This window comes from Balaenoptera borealis (genome assembly GCF_965194805.1).
Source record: "Balaenoptera borealis genome assembly, chromosome: 2".
In the NCBI taxonomy this organism is placed as follows: domain Eukaryota; kingdom Metazoa; phylum Chordata; class Mammalia; order Artiodactyla; family Balaenopteridae; genus Balaenoptera; species Balaenoptera borealis.
This window is the reverse complement of record NC_138867.1, coordinates 52777912-52798077: the sequence shown is the minus strand read 5'-3', so window position 1 is coordinate 52798077 and position 20166 is coordinate 52777912. Positions and strand designations below refer to the sequence as shown.

The window sequence follows — 20166 nt, the reverse complement described above, 5'->3', positions numbered from 1 at the left end:
TTCTGTTTATGTCTATTAGGTCTAGTTGGTTTACTGTGTTGCTTAATTAACTTCTGTCTTAATTAACTTCTGTCTGGTTATTCTATCCATTATTGAGTGTGGGGTATTGAAGTCCCCACCTACTTTTGTTGAACAATTTCCTCCTTCAGTTCTGTCAGCTTTTGCTTATATATTTTGCTGGTCTATTTTGGGGTGCATAAATGTTTATAATTGTTATATATTCTTGATGTATTGAATTTTTTATTAATATATAATGTCTTGTTTGTCTCTTGTGAACTTTTTTGATTTAAAGTCTACTTTGACTGATGTTAGTATAGCCACTCTGCTCACTTTTGGTTACTATTTGCATGGGATATCTTTTTCTGTATTTTCACTTTCAGTCTGTATCTTTGAATCTAAAATGAGTATCTTGTAGGCATCATATAGTTAGGTCATGTGTTTTTATCCATTCTGCCAATATCTGTGTTTTGATTGGCAAGTTTAATCCATTGCATTTAAAGAAATTACTGATGAGGGACTTCTGTCATCATTCTGCTCTTTGTTTTCTATATGCCTAATAGCTCTTTTGTCTCTCATTTCGTGCATTACTCTTTTCTTTAGTGCTTAGTTGATTTTTTGGTAGGAAATGTTTAAATTCCTTTCTCATTTTCTCTTGTGTACATTCTATAGCTATTTTTTGTGTGTGTGTGGTTACCATGGGGATTACATTTAACATCCTAAATTTATAACACTCTAATTTGAATTTACACCAGTTTAACTTCAATAACATACAAACCTCTGCTCTTTTACAGATCCATCTCCACCCTTTTTGGTGTAGATGACACAAAATTACATCTCTATACAATGTGTGCCCCCCAAACATAAACTAATAAATATTATTATTTTTTTAATCTTTTTTTAAACATCTTCATTGGAGTATAATTGCTTTACAATGGTGTGTTAGTTTCTGCTTTATAACAAAGTGAATCAGCTATACATATATCACCATATCTCCTCCTTCTTGTGTCTCCCTTCCTCCCACCCTCCCTATCCCACCCCTCTAGGTGGTCACAAAGCACCGAGCTGATCTCCCTGTGCTATGCGGCTGCTTCCCACTAGCTATCTATTTTACACTTGGTAGTGTATATATGTCCATGCCACTCTCTTCATCCCAGCTTACCCTTCCCATTCCCCGTGTCCTCAAGTCCATTCTCTATGACTATGTCTTTATTCCTGTCCTGCCCCTAGGTTCTTCAGAACCATTTTTTAAAAAAATAATTATTTTAAATGCTTAGTCTCTTAAATTATGTAGACACATGGAATTACAAACTAAAGTTACAATATTACTAGCTTCTAGACTAATAATTTTAAAAATATATATTAGTCCTTTAACGCATGTATAAAACAAAAAGTGGAGTTACAAACCATTGTTATAATAATACTAGCTTTTATCATGGCCCATATCTTTACTAAGATGTTTATTTCTTCATACAGATTTGAGTTACCATTTAGTGTTCTTTCATTTCACCCTGCAGGACAAACTTGAGCATTTCTTGCAAGGCAGGCAGATCTAGTGGTAAAGAACTCTCTCAGCTTTTGTTTATCTAGGAATATCTTAATTTCAAAGGAAAAGGAAATTATTGAAGGAAAAGAGTCTTTTAAAAAAATTGATTTTCATAATCTCTGTCTTTTCATTTGTTTTTTGAGTATTTGTGTATAATGTAGTTACTTATATGTTTGGGCTATGTCTAAAATTTTAGTATCTTAGTATTTATGTTTGGTCTATTTGTTTTTTGTTCCTTTATTTTTCTTTTCCTGCCTCATTTTGGAATAGTTGAATATTTTTTTAGTGTTCTATTTTAATGTATAGTGTTTTTATTGTACCTCTTTTTATTTCTTTAGTAGTTGCTCTAGGGCTTACTATATGCATATTTAACTTTTCACAGCCTACTTAGCATCAGTATTTTGTCACTTAAAGAGAAAAATAAAGAATTTACAACCATGAATTACTATGTACTTTCTCTTCTTTATATTATTGTCTTATACATTACATCTAGTTAAATTGTAAATCCCATCACACATTGTTATATTTTTTGCTTTCAACTGTTGAACATATTTTAAAGAACCAAGAAGAAAAGAATAGTCTCCCTATTTAGCCAGATATTTTTCATTTTTATTACTTTTTCTTAATTTTTGATATTCCAAATTTATTTTCTGATAAATTTATTTCCCTTTTGTCTGAAGGAGTTCCTTCAACATTTCTTTGAAAGCATATCTTCATTCCTGAAAGTTTTGCTGGATATAGAATTCTTAGTTGACAGTTCCTTTCTTTCATCTCTTTAAATATGTTGTTCCACTCTCTTGTAATCCAGTGTTTCTGATGAAAAATTTGAGTTTTTCAAATTATTTTTCCTTTATATGTAGAGCATTGTTAATATATCTGATTGTTTTTCTTTGTATTTCATTTTTAGCAGTTGAATTATCATATGCCTGGGCATAATTTCTTTGGATTTCTCCTGTTTGGGCTTTTCTGAGCTTTTTGAATCTGTATGTTAATGTATTTCATGAAGTTTGGGAAGTTTTCATTCATTATTTCTTTAAATACATTTTTTTAAGCACCACACTTTCTCCTTTCTTTCTTAGACACAGATGACACAAATGTTAGCTCTTTTGTTATAGTTGCATAAGTCTCTGAAGGTTTTGTTCATTAAAAAAAATATTTTTTCTCTTCGTTTTTCAGATTGAATAATTTCTATTGATACATTTTCTAGCCCACTGATTCTTTTTTTCTGTAATGTTTGTTCTGCTATTGAGGTTATCCAGTTATTTTAAAATTTTGTTTGTTTTCAGTTCAAACCATTTCACTTGTTTCTTTTTTATATTGTCTGTTTAAGTGATGAAATTTTCTATTTTTCCATTGGTTCAAGAATGCTTTTGTTTGATTCATGGAGTATTTTTATAATAGCTACTTTAGAATCTCTGATAATTCCAACATCTTTGTCATCTCAGCATTGGCGTCCTTTATCTTTTCCCCTGCACTTTGAGATTTTGCAAGTTATTTGTGTGATGAGTAAATTTGGATTATATTCTGGACATTTTGAATATTATAAGACTATGATATCATTTCAATTCTATGGATAATGTTAATAGTTTTGTTTCAGCAGGGAGCCAACCTGGTTAGGTTCAGGGAACTGGTTCCAACTCACCACTGTAGACTGTGGTTCCAATGTCAGTTGCATTTTCACAGTCTTTGTAGCACTATGTTGTTTTCCTGCGTGTGTGCCATCCAGTGGTCAGACTTGACCAGAGCTGTGGTGTAGAGGTTCAGTTTTTTAGTTTTTAATTGAAGTATAGTTGATGTATAATATTATATAAGTTATGGGTATACAATACAGTGATTCACAATTTTTAAAGGTTATACTTCATTTATAGTTACTACAGAATATTGGCTATATTCCCTGTGTTGCACAACATATCCTTAAAGCTTATTTTATACATAATAGTTTGTATCTCTTAATCCCCTACCCTTATATTGCCCCCTTCAGTCTCCCCACTTGTAACCACTAGTTTGTTCTCTGTATCTGTGTCTGTTTATTTTTTGTTGTATTCAGTAGTTTGTTGTATTTTTCAGATTCCACATAAGTGACATTGTACAGTGTTTGTTTTTCTCTGTCTGACTTATTTCACTTAGTATAATACCCTCCAAGTCAGTCCATATTGTTGCAAATGGTAAAATTTAATTGTCTTTATGGCTTAGGAGTATTCCATTGTGTATATCTATATTACATGTTCTTTATCCATTCATCTGTTGATGGACAATTAGGTTGCTTCCATATCTTGGCAATTGTAAATAATGCTGTTATGAACATTGGAGTGCGATGTTCTTATATGTTCATTTCAAATTAGTGTTTTGTTTTTTTCAGATATATACTGAGGAGTGGAATTGCTGGGTCATATGGTAGTTCTATTTTTAGTTTTTTGAGAAACCTCCATACTGTTTTTCACAGTGGCTGCACTAATTTACATTCCCATATTTTTAGGGTGTACAAGGGTTCCCTTTTCTCCACATCCTCAGCAATATTTATTTGTGTTCTTTTTGATAATAGCCATTCTGACAATGAGGTGATATCTCATTGTGGTTTTGATTTGCATATCCCTAATGATTAGCAATGTTGAGCATCTTTTCATGTACCTGTTGGCCACCAGCATGTCCTCTTTAGAAAACTGTCTATTCGGGTCTTCTGCCCATTTTTAAATCGGGTTGTTTATTTTTTTGATATTAAGTTGCATGAGCTAAATATATATATATTAACCTCTTATTGGTCATATCATTTGCAAATATTTTTTCCCATTCAGTGGGTTTTCTTTTCAATTTGTCAATGGTTTTCTTTGCTATGCAAAAGCATTTAAGTTTAATTAGGTCACATTTGTTTATTTTTGCTTTTAATTCCTTTGCTTTAGGAGACACATCCAAAAAAATATTGCTATGATTTATGTCAAAGTATGTTCTCCCTATGTTTTCCTCTAAGAGTTTTATGGTTTCTGGTCTTATGTTTAGGTCTTTAATCCATTTTTAGTTTATTTTTGTATATGGTGTTAGGGAATGTTCTAATTTCATTCTATTACATGTAGCTGTCCAGTTTTCCAAGCACCACTTATAGAAGAGACTGTCTTCTCTACATTGTATATTCTTGCCTCCTTTATTGTAGATTAATTGACCATACATGTGTGGGTTTATTTCTGGGCACTCTATTCTGTTCCATTTTGGTATGTGTCTTTTTTTGTGTCAGTGACATACTGTTTTGATTACGGTAGCTTTGTAGTATAGTCTGAAGTCAAGGATTCTGATTCCTTCAGGTCGGTTCTTCTTTCTCAAGATTGTTTTGGCTATTTGAGATCTTTTGTGCTTCCATAGAAATTTAAAAGTTTTTTGTTCCAGTTCTGTGAAAAATGTCACTGGTATCAACATTTTGATAGGGATTGCATTGAATCTGTAGATTGCAGATCCTTGGGTAGTATGGTCATTTTAACAATATTGATTCTTTTAATACAGGAACATGGTATATATTTCATCTGTTTGTGTCATCTTCAATTTCTTTCATCAGCGTTTTATAATTTTCAGAGTATACATCTTTTACCAACCTAGGTAGATTTATTCTTAGGTATTTTTTTTTTTTTTTATGTGATGGTAAATGGGATTTTTGCCTTAATTTTTCCTTCTGATAGTTTGCTGTTAGTGTATAGAAATGCAACAGATTTCTGCATATTAATCTTGTATCCTGCAACTTTACTGAATTTACTGATGAGGTCTAGTAGTTTTCTGGTGGCATCTTTAGGGTTCGCTATGTGTAATATCATGTCATCTGCAAAGTGACAGTTTTACTTCTTTCTTTTCAATTTGGATTCCTTTTATTTCTTTTTCTTGTCTGATTGCTGTGGCTAGGACTTCCAATACTATGTTGAATAAAAGTGTCAAGAGTGGGCATCCTCATCTTGTTCCTGATCTTAGAGGAAATGCTTTCAGTTTTTCACCATTGAGTATGATGTTAGCTGTGGGTTTGTCCTATATGGCCTTTATTATGTTGATGTATGTTCCCTCTATGCCCACTTTCTGGACAGTTTTTATCATAAAGGGGTGTTGAATTTTGTCAAAAGCTCTTCCTGAATCTATTGAGTTAATCATATAGATTTTATTCTTCAGTTTGTTACTGTGGTGTATCACATCGATTTGTGGATATTGAAAAATTCTTGTATCCCTAGGATAAATCCCACTTGATCATGGTGTATGATCTTTTTATATATTGTTGGATTCAGTTTGCTAATATTTTGTTGAGGATTTTTGCATCTATGTTCATCAGTGATATTGGCCTATAATTTGTGTGTGTGTGTGCATCTTGTCTTTGGTTTTGTTATCAGGGTGATGCTGACCTCATAGAATGAGTTTGGATGCAGGTCAGGGGTGAGCTTAGGAGTTCATAAGTGACTTTATGAGTTTGCTTTCCTGAGCTTTTACAGTCCAAAATCTCCCTCAAACTTTTCAATTTCTTGGTGTTCCTCTTTTAATAGTTGTCTACTCAGAAAACTAGGACTTTAGTTGCCATACACTGCTGTGTACTTCTGCAAGTGCCTCTGCATCTAAGGCCAAGAGACAGTTGGTAGGGGGACTGAGGGAGGGAAAAAAGCAATGGGTGTTTGCCCCACATTGTTATAATCACAGGTTCTCTAAACAGAGGAGAAGCCTCTCCTCTCTCAGTTTTGGTTTTTGCATGCTCCCATTGCCTCTGCCTGTTGCCACTACCACAGGATTACTTGGAGGCTGGGTGTGGGGGAACAAAGCAGTCTTTCTGAGCATTAGTAGTGCCCTTTCCATTCCTTGAGGAAAGCTAGAGGGCTTCTCCTGGAGCTCTCTCTGCCTGCACCCTGCTGTCTACTTTAAGCATATTGAGTTTAGGTGACAGTTACTTGAGGAAAAAAATAGTAAACCAGCGTGACAGTATTTCAAATGCTGTTCTTTCCCAGAATCCACCTGGTACAGTTAACTTTTCAGAGTTTTCAAACATCTGTTCTATCCAATCTGTCTGGGTTTTATTGCTTTTTTGTTGTATTCAATGGGATAGACTGAGTGGGGTGTACTTATGTTTAACCCAGAACTGGAACCTTCTCCCTTAGATTGCAGAGATGTATTAGTTGGTATGCCATTGGTACTTTGAGGATAATGATTGTGTGAGCATCTTTGGTCAACCTAAGTTATTTTATGCTATTATGGTCTTTTTGTCCTTTTCTTTCTTCCTTTCCTTCCCTTCTTTCTTCTTTCTCTTCCTCTTCTTCCTTACTTGAGTCACTGGTTGCTTTTGGTCTCTCCTTACATAAACTGGAAGAGGGAAAATAGAAATGTATGCATAGTTTTGCTTCTTTCTTCTACCCTATTGCAGAACTCCTGTTTTATTTTTATTGCTGGCATCTTTCCATTGGCTGAGCCTGCTCCTTGCCACCTCTGTCACCATTGCTGATTGCCATGTCATCACCGCCAGCAGATTTGCTCACAGTCAATCCTATTTGCTTCTCATTTTTTTCCTCTTCTTTGTATCTTTTAATATGTCTTTTCTAATACTTACCTGCTTTTATGTAAATTACTACATGCATACCAGTTTTTATTTTCTATTAGTATACCAATTACAGTGAAAATCAAGTGTAATTTTTTTCTCATTGTCTGTGTTGATTTGTTTCTCTTTGATCAGACCTGTTTGAGTGTGTGTGTGTGTGTGTGTGTGTGCGTGTGCGTGTGTGTGTGTGTGTGTGGTATGGTGGGAAATGAGTGCTATGTTAGTGATCTGGAGACATATTGGAAGCCTGAGGCTTTGTATAAATTTATTTTTGTTGTTTTTTAAGATTAAAATAAACAGTGTTATTTTATCTTTCTTAATGTTAGCTAGCAACTTTATCTTAATCTTGATGCTGGATTTAGCACTTTTCACTGCATCAGAGCTTAGAAGGAGAATTTTATTAGTTAGAAGGCCTGGATCTAATCATGGTTCTAGTATTAGTTAGACAAAATTGAGGATTAATTTTACTACTTATTCATTAGATTTTATTTATGAATGAAGTAATAATGATTGACTAGTACCAGCTGCAAATCTGGGTACAAACAGGCCAGTTCCTTTTACTCTGAAGCTACAATGGGAAGGGCAGGTGCAACAGGAGAGGAAATTAGAGAGCAACCAGTGGAACCAAGTTGAGTCCTCCAAGAAGGTCATGCAAGACTGAGGTTAGGAATTTAGAAGGTGGACTCTACAAGGGAGTAAAACTCATTCTGTTTTTTCTTTCCCCATCTCTTCAGTTTTACCTTAAATTTACCAAAAGACTTATCTATAATCAGAAGTGATTATTGGAGAAAAATGAAAGACTGGGCTTTAACTTTGCTTCCTCCAGGCCTGGATTTGGTACCACTCCTCTGTGGTCTCATAGCTCCATGGGCTCATGTTTGTCTAAATTCTGATCACTCTGTGTGATCATTTCCTCCTTATTTAATGGTTCTCCAGCTAGATAACAATATTCTTGATGGCAGGGTTTTAATTTTTTTCACTGGATATTTCTAGTACAAACAGAGTTCCTGACATATGGAGGGTACTCAGTGATTGTTTTATTCATCATGTGTTAGAGGGATATTGAAAAAATAGTAACCAACAGCAATAAATTCATTGTAAGCAAAGGAAAACTCATGAGAAAAGGTTTATGTATTCTAATAGTGAGAGATTGAATAAGACAGAAAATGCGTGTTAAGAATAAAGTTGAAAGCTGTAGCTTACCTCTACTTGTTATACTGTGGTTAAAATTTAGTTTTGTATGACATTCAATTTAGTAGTCTTGCTTGCAACCAGTTCTTTCCTCTGCCCAAGGTGTCTTTATATGTATGATATATCTTACAATTTGAGCTTCTTATACCTTGGTTACCTTAGAGTAATCTTCTTACACCTTGGTTTCAGTACTCTGGAGGAGTTCTGCCTGCCTCTATAATAAGGTGCTCCCCTGGAAACCTCCAAAGTGAAATTCACATTTGCTATATAGCACGTATTTTAAATCAGATCATCCCAGTGGTCTATGTATTTGGTAAAAATATTTCTAGCCATTTGTTCATGTTGATAGCTAACCAGAAGCTAGATATTACTTACCTTGAGTAGGGATTACATAGATAGCCAAAATTTTTAACAGAAAAAATTTAACAAAATGTATACACACACACAGACACACACATATCCCTAAACACACATATATAAATAGTCTACACTACCACTGTATTCTTTTAGAAACTGAATATGGAAACTGAGATAATAGAAATCTCAGAGTAGTTTGAAGTTGTAGGAGAAATAGAAATTCTTGAAGTTCTCTTTGGGTAGAGGAAAAAGGGATAAAACTTTTTTTTTTAATTTTTTGAATACATAGGTCATTTAGTAAGTTCTTCTCAGTTGTGGAAAACCCTCAGCATGTACACAAAGCTGGCTTGGAAAAAGTTATGACTAAGTTTTCCTGTACTTTAAGTTCCCATAAGCATCAAGCATTCATGGTTTCAGAAGATTTTAAGTGAACTAAAAACCAGGTAATCATTTTCTAATTAATGGGGAGAGTGGTAGCTTAGGCAGTCAGAGCAGTTAACTAAGAGATAGTGAAAAGATTTTTGATGGAGTGGCTCATTTTTTAAATGATACTACAATTATTATATTTTAATGTGAAGTGGGGAGATAGAAACAAATAGCCCATCAAGAAAATAAAGAGTAATTTATTTAATTCTTACATTGTCCACACTGTAAAGAGCTTTGTCTCCTGAAAAAAGGAAGTCAGAATAATTTATCTAATTGTCTGTCTGTCTGTCCGTCCATGTGGTCTATCTACCCATCTGGTCTGTGTATGTGGTATATCTATAAAGGCAGGATCTAGAAGGGAAGGAAACAAAAGGTAAGGAATGAAATCTCTCTAAGTAGATATGCAAAAACATATGGAATGTTTAATGGTGAATGGAAATCAGGGACATTACTTCAGATAGAACCAAGAAGAATTTTGATTTTTGGAAGTATATATAATAAAATGAAAATAAAAACAATAAGTGAGGAAGTGAAGAGGGAAAGGGTGGATTTCTTTTTCTTTTTCTCTTTTCTCACATGCCAGTGTGAGATGGACTGGTACTGGAGATGTTGTATACTGGTGACAACTGAGTACTAAAGCACATTTATTGGTTTTATGTTACTAAATATAATTGAAACACCAATATAAATCACCTATTCAAAACTCAGGTCTTGGGAGTTGGGATGAACCAAAACCAGAAATATGCTTTGAAACGAGGTTAGATATGAGCAGAGGTCTTTCATTTTGGGTCTTGTTGAAAATACAGGAGAACCCAGGATACTAGTCTTGCTTATGCAGAGGAGGTGCCATTATAGCACTTTGGCTTTATGATGGCACTAGAGATAGATCAGAAGGGAAAAGATGAGAATCTGAACGTATGTGAATACAACACTTTCCAAAGCAGACTTTAGTGTCGGGCATTGCTAGAGTTGGTGAAGAAAATGGAATACACTCGTTTTTTGTCCATCACCTTTTTTCCTTATTCTTCCCACTTCCCATTAGAAATGTCGAAGAAGAAGCTGTGAGTTTTACAGCTGGCCTAATCAGGACTTTATTTCTATCATTGCTTATTGCGGGGCGACCAGACATCTACTTTGTGGCTCTCAGTTGAGTGAGAGGGGAAGCTGTGTATTCTCTGGGGTTTGGGCCTTGTACTGATATTGACCAAGCTTCTCAGTCTCTCTCTCTCTTTTTAAATTTTATTGGAGTACAGTTGATTTACAATGTTGTGTTAGTTTCAGGTGTACAGCAAAGTGATTCAGCTATACATATACATGTATTCATTCTTTTTCAGATTCTTTACCCATAGAGGTTTTTAGAGAATACTGAGTAGAGTTCCCTGTGACATACAGTAGGTCCTTGTTGGTTATCTATTTTATATATAGTAGTGTGTGTATGTTAATCCCAAGCTCCTAATTTATCCCTCCTTCCCATGTTTCCCCTTTGGTAACCATAAGTTTGTTTTTGAAATCTGTGAGTCTGTTTCTGTTTTGTAAATAAGTTCATTTGTATAATTTTTTAAAATTGGATTCCACATAGGAGTGATATCATATGATATTTGTCTTTCTCTGTCTGACTTACTTCACTTAGTATGATAATCACTAGGTCCATCCAGGTTGCTGCAAATGACATTACTTCGTTCCTTTTTATGGCTGAGTAATATTCCATCGTATATAGGTACCACATTCTTTATTCATTCCTCTGTTGATGGACATTTAGGTTGCTTCCACGTCTTGACTATTGTAAATAGTGCTGCAATGAACACTGGGGTGCATGTATCTTTTCGAATTATGGTTTTCTCCAGATATATGCCCAGTAGCGGGATTGCTAGATCATATGGTAGTTCTATGTTTAGTTTTTTAGCTCAGTCTCTCATTGTACTAATCTGCTTTTTAAAGATACTGGTAACTAATAATAATAGTTACAGTTTATTGAGTTTTATGCCAAGATTGTGCAAAGTGTTTTTGCAGACATTACATACTTTATTTCAGTTGGTCCTTCTAATAATCATGTAAGGTAGGTGACATTATCTTCATTCCACAGATGAGAAACCTGAAAGTTGGGGAACTTGTCTAAGACCACACTGTTAGTAAGTGGCAGTGGGGATTTCTACTCAAGCCTGTCTCCATAGCCAGTGTACTTAAGCACTGTTCTACACTGCTCAACAGGAAAAGGTAGGAGTCTGTGCAAACATTTTTATGGTTATTAATTTGGGGGCTTATGAGCATTCAGGATCTGTCTTTTGACAGTTAAAAATTTGTTGCAATAAGAGTTTTTTTTTTTTAATCCTTGAATTATTTCCAATACCAGATCGTCATTTTCTTAAAACATTATGATCTATATTCTCATTCTCATTTTCAGCATCTTTTTTCACTTACTCTTGGCCTTCCTGCCTTTCTTATGATATATTCTATGCCTAGAATCCTTTCATGGTGAGGTCTTTCCTTTCTTAAAGAGTTTTAAAAATCCAATTTCTTACTTCCTTCAAAAATTTTTTTCTGAAAAAAAAAGCGCGATTTCTCCTGTCTCACAATATTCTAAAAATACAATTTAATTTTGCACCTGTTTCTGTAATGATATTTTATTAATAGTTTCATGAAGATGCAAAGGTTTTAATTTTTGCTTTTTTTCAATGTTTGTACTTTTTTACATCTTTCCTCATTTGTAAAGGGGAGAAAGCAGAATTTCAGGGCTCTTAAAATATTCATAATGCTTTTTCTAATGCCATTTGAGAATGTATACTTGCTAAATATTTTTAAGGATCTTAGTGATGTTAATCATAAAGAGCTAGATACTCAATATTTTAGATTAAGTGTATTCAAGAAGTTAAGCCAAATGATAAATTCCCAAATAAAAGATGTGTATGTTTGTATAGCATAGACTTTATCCTCACGTGTGACTTATGGTTAGCAGTGATAAATGCTTGTATGCCTTTTGAAGTAATCTGTGAGCCTCACATGTGCAGCTCAAGGGCAAGAACACTGAATGGGAGGATGGGAGGAGAGAGGATGTTAGGCACACCCTTGGCTTCCAGCACCCTCCAGCCCTGCCCTTAGACCCTGCTTTCCTTGCTGTGGTGCTCTGTGCTCTGCGGCCAAGTCCTCCTTTCCAGAGCCATATGGGCTGGGCATGTCTTAGGCCCTAAATAGGAGATTTTAAAATGTTTTTTGTTTTTCTTTTTTCCCCCACACAGTTTGCCTGATGATTTTTTTTTAAACATCTTTATTGAAGTATAATTGCTTCACAATGGTGTGTTAGTTTCTGCTTTATAACAAAGTGAATCAGCTACACATATACACAAGTTCCCATATCTCCTCCCTCCTGCATCTCCCTCCCTCCCCATTCCACCCCCCCAGGCGGTCACAAAGCACCGAGCTGATCTCCCTGTGCTATGTGGCTGCTTCCCACTAGCTATCTATTTTACATTTGGTAGTGTATATATGTCCATGCCACTCTCTCAACCTGTCACATCTCACCTCTCCCCCTCCCCATATCCTCAAGTCCATTCTTTAGTAGGTCTGTGTCTTTATTCCCATCTTGCCACTAGGTTCTTCATGACCATTTTTTTTTCCCTTAGATTCCATATATATGTGTTAGCATACTGTATTTGTTTTTCTCTTTCTGACTTACTTCACTCTGTATGACAGACTCTAACTCCATCCACCTCATTACAAATACGTCCATTTCATTTCTTTTTATGGCTGAGTAATATTCCATTGTATATATGTGCCACATCTTCTTTATCCATTCATCCGATGATGGACACTTAGGTTGCCTCCATGTCCTGGCTATTGTAAATAGAGCTGCAGTGAACATTTTGGTACATGACTCTTTTTGAATTATGGTTTTCTCAGGGTATATGACCAATAGTGGGATTGCTGGGTCGTATGGTAGTTCTATTTGTAGTTTTTTAAGGAACCTCCATACTGTTCTCCATAGTGGCTGTATCAATTTACATTCCCACCAACAGTGCAAGAGTGTTCCCTTTTCTCCACACCCTCTCCAGCATTTATTGTTTCTAGATTTTTTGATGATGGACATTCTGACCGGTGTGAGATGGTACCTCATTGTAGTTTTGATTTGCATTTCTCTAATGATTAATGATGTTGAGCATGCTTTTATGTGTCTGTTGGCCATCTGTATATCTTCTTTGGAGAAATGTCTATTTAGGTCTTCTGCCCATTTTTGGATTGGGTTGTTTGTTTTTTTGTTATTGAGCTGCATGAGCTGCTTGTAAATCTTGGAGATTAATCCTTTGTCAGTTGCTTCATTTGCAAATATTTTCTCCCATTCTGATGGTTGTTTTTTGGTCTTGTTTATGGTTTCCTTTGCTGTGCAAAAGCTTTTAAGTTTCATTAGGTCCCATTTGTTTATTTGTGTTTTTATTTCCATTTCTCTAGGAGGTGGGTCAAAAAGGATCTTGCTGTGATGTATGTCATAGAGTGTTCTGCCTATGTTTTCCTCTAAGAGTTTGATAGTGTCTGGCTTTACACTTAGGTCTTTAATCCATTTTGAGTTTATTTTTGTGTATGGTGTCAGGGAGTGTTCTAATTTCATACTTTTACATGTAGCTGTCCAATTTTCCCAGCACCACTTATTGAAGAGGCTGTCTTTTCTCCACTGTATATGCTTGCCTCCTTTATCGAAGATAAGGTGACCATATGTGTGTGGGTTTATCTCTGGGCTTTCTATCCTGTTCCATTGATCTATATTTCTGTTTTTGTGCCAGTACCAAACTGTCTTGATTACTGTAGCTTTGTAATATAGTCTGAAGTCAGGGAGCCTGATTCCTCCAGCTCCATTTTTCATGCTCAAGATTGCTTTGGCTATTCGGGGTCTTTTGTGTCTCCATACAAATTGTGAAATTTTTTGTTCTAGTTCTGTGAAAAATGCCAGTGGTAGTTTGATAGGGATTGCATTGAATCTGTAGATTGCTTTGGGTAGTAGAGTCATTTTCACAATGTTGATTCTTCCAATCCAAGAACATGGTATATCTCTCCATCTATTTGTATCATCTTTAATTTCTTTCATCAGTGTCCTATAATTTTCTGCATACAGGTCTTTTGTCTCCTTAGGTAGGTTTATTCCTAGATATTTTATTCTTTTTGTTGCAATGGTAAATGGGAGTGTTTTCTTAATTTCACTTTCAGATTTTTCATCATTAGTATATAGGAATGCAAGCGATTTCTGTGCATTAATTTTGTATCCTGCTACTTTACCAAATTCATTGATTAGCTCTAGTAGTTTTCTGGTAGCAGTTTTAGGATTCTCTATGTATAGTATCATGTCATCTGCAAACAGTGACAGCTTTACTTCTTCTTTTCCGATTTGGATTCCTTTTATTTCTTTTTCTTCTCTGATTGCTGTGGCTAACACTTCCAAAACTATGTTGAATAATAGTGGTGAGAGTGGGCAACCTTGTCTTGTTCCTGATCTTAGTGGAAATGGTTTCAGTTTTTCACCATTGAGGACAATGTTGGCTGTGGGTTTGTCATATATGGCCTTTATTATGTTGAGGAAAGTTCCCTCTATACCTACTTTCTGCAGGGCTTTTATCATAAATGGGTGTTGAATTTTGTCAAAAGCTTTTTCTGCATCTATTGAGATGATCATATGGTTTTTCTCCTTCAATTTGTTAATATGATGTATCACGTTGATTGATTTGCGTATATTGAAGAATCCTTGCATTACTGGGATAAACCCCACTTGATCATGGTGTATTCTGTTTGCTAGTATTTTGTTGAGGATTTTTGCATCTATGTTCATCAATGATATTGGCCCATAGTTTTCTTTCTTTGTGACATCTTTGTCTGGTTTTGGTATCAGGGTGATGGTGGCCTCGTAGAATGAGTTGGGGAGTGTTCCTCCCTCTGCAATATTTTGGAAGAGTTTGAGAAGGATAGGTGTTAGCTCTTTTCTAAATGTTTGATAGAATTCGCCTGTGAAGCCATCGGGTCCTGGGCTTTTGTTTGTTGGAAGATTTTTAATCACAGTTTCAATTTCAGTGCTTGTGATTGGTCTGTTCATATTTTCTATTTCTTCCTGGTTCCGTCTCAGTAGGTTGTGCATTTCTAAGAATCTGTCCATTTCTTCCAGGATGTCCATTTTATTGGCATAGAGTTGCTTGTAGTAATCTCTCATGATCGTTTGTACTTCTGCAGTGTCAGTGGTTACTTCTCCTTTTTCATTTCTAATTCTATTGATTTGAGTCTTCTCCCTTTTTCTCTTGATGAGTCTGGCTAATGGTTTTTCAATTTTGTTTATCTTGTCAAAGAACCAGCTTTTAGTTTCATTGATTTTTGCTATTGTTTCCTTCATTTCTTTTTCATTTATTTCTGATCTGATCTTTATGATTTCTTTCCTTCTGCTAGCTTTGGGGTTTTTTTGCTCTTCTTTCTCTAATTGCTTTAGGTGCAAGGTTAGGTTGTTTATTCGAGATGTTTCCTGTTTCTTGAGGTAGGCTTGTATTGCTATAAACTTCCCTCTTAGCACTGCTTTTTCTGCATCCCATAGGTTTTGGGTCATCGTGTCTCCATTGTCATTTGTTTCTAGGTATTTTTTGATTTCCCCTTTGATTTCTTCAGTGATCCCTTCGTTATTAAGTAGTGTATTGTGTAGCCTCCTTGTGTTTGTATTTTTTACACATCTTTTCCTGTAATTAATATCTAGTCTCATAGCGTTGTGGTCGGAAAAGATACTTGATACGATTTCAATTTTCTTAAATTTACCAAGGCTTGATTTGTGACCCAAGATATGATCTATTCTGGAGAATGTTCCATGAGCACTTGAGAAAAATGTGTATTCTGTTGTTTTTGGGTGGAATGTCCTATAAATATCAATTAAGTCCATCTTGTTTAATGTATCATTTAAAGCTTGTGTTTATTTATTTTCATTTTGGATGATCTGTCCATTGGTGAAAGTGGGGTGTTAAAGTCCCCTACTATGATTGTGTTACTGTCGATTTCCCCTTTTATGGCTGTTAGTATTTGCCTTATGTATTGAAGTGCTCCTATGTTGGGTGCATAAATATTTACAATTGTTATATCTTCCTCTTGGATCGATCCCTTGATCATTATATAGTGTCCTTCTTCGTCTCTTGTAATAGTCTTTATTTTAAAGTCTATTTTGTCTGATATGAGAATTGCTACCCCAGCTTTCTTTTGATTTCCATTTGCATGGAATATCTTTTTCCATCCCCTCACTTTCAGTCTGTAAGTGTCTCTAGGTCTGAAGTGGGTCTCTTGTAGACAGCATATATATGGGTCTTGTTTTTGTATCCATTCAGCCAGTCTGTGTCTTTTGGTGGGAGCATTTAATCCATTTACATTTAAGGTAATTATCAATATGTATGTTCCTATTCCCATTTTCTTAAATGTTTTGGGTTTGTTATTGTAGGTGTTTTCCTTCTCTTGTGTTTCTTGCCTAGAGAAGTTCCTTTAGCATTTGTTGTAAAGCTGGTTTGGTGGTGCTGAACTCTCTCAGCTTTTGCTTGTCTGTAAAGGTTTTAATTTCTTCATCGAATCTGAATGAGATCCTTGCTGGGTAGAGTAATCTTGGTCGTAGGTTTTTCTCCTTCATGACTTTAAGTATATCCTGCCACTCCCTTCTGGCTTGCAGAGTGTCTGCTGAAAGATCAGCTGTTAACCTTATTGGGATTCCCTTGTGTGTTATTTGTTGTTTTACCCTTGCTGCTTTTAATATGTTTTCTTTATATTTAATTTTTGATAGTTTGATTAATATGTGTCTTGGCGTGTTTCTCCTTGGATTTATCCTGTATGGGACTCTCTGTGCTTCCAGGACTTGATTAACTATTTCCTTTCCCATATTAGGGAGGTTTTCAACTATAATCTCTTCAAATATTTTCTCAGTCCCTTTCTTTTTCTCTTCTTCTTCTGGGACCCCTATAATTCGAATGTTGGTGCGTTTAATGTTGTCCCAGAAGTCTCTGAGACTGTCCTCAGTTCTTTTCATTCTTTTTTCTTTATTCTGTTCTGCAGCAGTGAATTCCACCATTCTGTCTTCCAGGTCACTTACCCGTTCTTCTGCCTCAGTTATTCTGCTATTGATCCTGTCTAGAGTATTTTTAATTTCATTTATTGTGTTTTTCATCATTGCTTGGTTCCTCTTTAGTTCTTCTACATCCTTGTTAAATGTTTCTTGCATTTTGTCTATTCTATGTCCAAGATTTTGGATCATCTTTACTATCATTATTCTGAATTCTTTTTCAGGTAGACTGCCTATTTCCTCTTCATTTGTTAGGTCTGGTGTGTTTTGTCCCTGCTCCTTCACCTGCTGTGTGGTTTTTTGTCTTCTCTTTTTGCTTATCTTACTGTGTTTGGGTTCTCCTTTTCACAGGCTGCAGGTTCGTAGTTCCCGTTGTTTTTGGTATCTGTCCCCAGTGGCTAAGGTTGGTTCAGTGGGTTGTGTAGGCTTCCTGGTGGAGGGGACTAGTGCCTGTGTTCTGGTGGATGAGGTTGGATCTTGTCTTTCTGGTGGGCATGTCCACGTCTGGTGGTGTGTTATGGGGTGTCTGTGGCCTTATTATGTTTTTAGGCAGCCTCTCTGCTAATGGATGGGGCTGTGTTCCTGTCTTGCTAGTTGTTTGGCATAGGGTGTCCAGCACTGTAGCTTGCTGGTCGTTGAGTGAAGCTGGGTCTTGATGTTGAGATGGAGATCTCTGAGAGATTTTCGCTGTTTGGTATTACATGGAGCTGGGAGGTCTCTTGTGGACCAGTGTCCTGAAGTTGGGTCTTCCACCTCAGAGGCACAGCCCTGATGCCTGGCTGGAGCACCAAGAGCCTTTCATCCACACGGCTCAGAATAAAAGGGAGAAAAAAATAGAAAGAAAGAAAGAAAGAGGATAAAATAAAATAAAATAAAGCTATTATAATAAAAAATAAGAAAAAAATTTAAGAATAAATGTACTCAGAAAAAAATTTTTTTTTAATTTTTAAAAAGATTTATTAATTTTTAAAATAAAAAATAAGAAAAAAATTATTAAGAAAAAATTTACTAAGAAAAAAAAATTTTAATTTTTTAAAATAAAAAATATGAAAAAACTTATTAAAAATGTTTTTAATTTCTAATAATAGAAAAAAAATTATTAAGAAAACACTTATTAGGAAAAAAAATTTTTAAGTAAAAAAAAAAAAACACGGACGGACCTAACCCTAGGAGTAATGGTGAAAGCAAAGCTATACAGACAAAATCTCACCCAGAAGCAGACACATATACACTCACAAAAAAAGGAAAAGGGGAAAAATTAATATATCCTGCTCCCAAAGTCCACCTCTTGAATTTGGGATGATTCGTTGTCTAGTCAGGTATTCAACAGACGCAGGCATATCAAGTTGTTTGTGGAGCTTTAATCCACTGCTTCTGAGGCTGCTGGGAGAGATTTCCCTTTTTCTTCTTTGTTCATACAGCTCCTGGGGTTCAGCTTTGGATTTGGACCCGCCTCTGCATGTAGGTCGCCTGAGGGCGTCTGTTCCCCGCCCAGACAGACCGGGGTTAAAGGAGCAGCTGCTTCAGGGGCTCTGGCTCACTCAGGCCGGGGGGAGGGAGGGGTACAGAGGAGGCGGGGCGAGCCTGCAGCGGCAGAGGCCGGCGTGACGTTGCAGCAGCCTGAGGCGCGCAGTGCGTTCTCCCGGGGAAGTTGTCCCCGGATCACGGGACCCTGGCAGTGGCGAGCTGCACAGGCTCCCGGGAGGGGCAGTGTGGAGAGTGACCTGTGCTTGCACAGAGGCTTCTTGGTGGCGGCAGCAGCAGCCTTAGCGTCTCCTGCCCATCTCTGGGGTCCACGCTGATAACCGTGGCTCGCGCCCGTCTCTGGAGTTCGTTTAGGCGGCACTCTGAATCCCCTCTCCTTGCGCGCCGTGAAACAAAGAGGCAAGAAAAAGTCTCTTGCCTCTTCGGCAGCTGCAGACTTTTTCCCGGACTCCCTCACGGCTAGCACCGAAGCCCGAGCCTCAGCTCCCAGTCCCCGCCTGCCCCGGCGGGTGAGCAGACAAGCCTCTTGGGCTGGTGAGCGCTGCTCGGCGCCGAGCCTCTGTGCGGGAATCTCTCCATTTTCCCCTCTGCGCCCCTGTTGCTGTGGGATCCGCGCTGATAGCCGCGGCTCACGCCCGTCTCTGGAGTTCGTTCAGGCAGCGCTCTGAATCCCCTCTCCTTGCGCGCCGTGAAACAAAGAGGCAAGAAAAAGTCTCTTGCCTCTTCGGCAGCTGCAGACTTTTTCCCGGACTCCCTCACGGCTAGCACCGAAGCCCGAGCCTCAGCTCCCAGTCCCCGCCCGCCCCGGCGGGTGAGCAGACAAGCCTCTCGGGCTGGTGAGTGCTACTCAGCACCGATCCTCCGTGCGGGAATCTCTCCGCTTTGCCCTCCACACCCCTGTGGCTGCGCTCTCCTCCGTGGCTCCGAAGCTTTCCCCCTCTGCCACCCGCAGTCTCTGCCCACGAAGGGGCTTCCTAGTGTGTGGAAACCTTTCCTCCTTCACAGCTCCCTCCCACTGGTGCAGGTCCCATCCCTATTCTTTTGTCTCTGTTATTTTTTCTTTTGCCCTACCCAAGTACGTGGGGATTTTCTTGCCTTTTGGGAGGTCTGACGTCTTCTGCCAGCATTCAGTGGGTGTTCTGTAGGAGCAGTTCCACGTGTAGATGTATTTCTACTGTATCTGTGGGAAGGAAGGTGATCTCTGCGTCTTACTCTTCCGCTATCTTGCCCCTCCCCTCTCTCTTGCCTGATGATTTAATGAAGGGAAGCATTTCTACCTTTTTAGTTTAGCATAATAAAATGTGCTTACTTAAAATTTAATTCTTTTCCTTACCCATTATTAATGTATATTTTGTAGAATTATCCAAGAATATCTTTTTAAATTTCAGATTTCCTCAAGTTACTGGAATAGAATTTGGATTTGATCCAGATACACAGCCAGGACATCAAATCATAAAAGATAATGTAAAACGTTCAAGGACCATACTTACGGAGAAAAAAAGTTTACCTTCTTGCTGTTAAGGAGTACATTCCAAATGTGAGATTATGTAGTTGCCCACACTCACACATACAATTTTTTTT

At 36.9% G+C, this 20166-nt stretch overlaps 1 long non-coding RNA gene and 1 pseudogene across 2 annotated transcripts in view; both read left to right on the top strand.

The window, feature by feature from the left end:
* The window catches only part of LOC309624754, a 134047-nt gene that overhangs the window by 108656 nt on the left and 5225 nt on the right, over window positions 1-20166 (top strand). The gene's annotated exons all lie outside the window — the stretch shown is intronic.
* The window catches only part of LOC309623063, a 50028-nt pseudogene that overhangs the window by 24637 nt on the left and 5225 nt on the right, over window positions 1-20166 (top strand). The window contains exon 3 of the transcript in view: window positions 19927-20122. The product of the transcript in view is annotated as an uncharacterized misc_RNA (transcript). The remainder of the gene's footprint in view (window positions 1-19926; window positions 20123-20166) is intronic.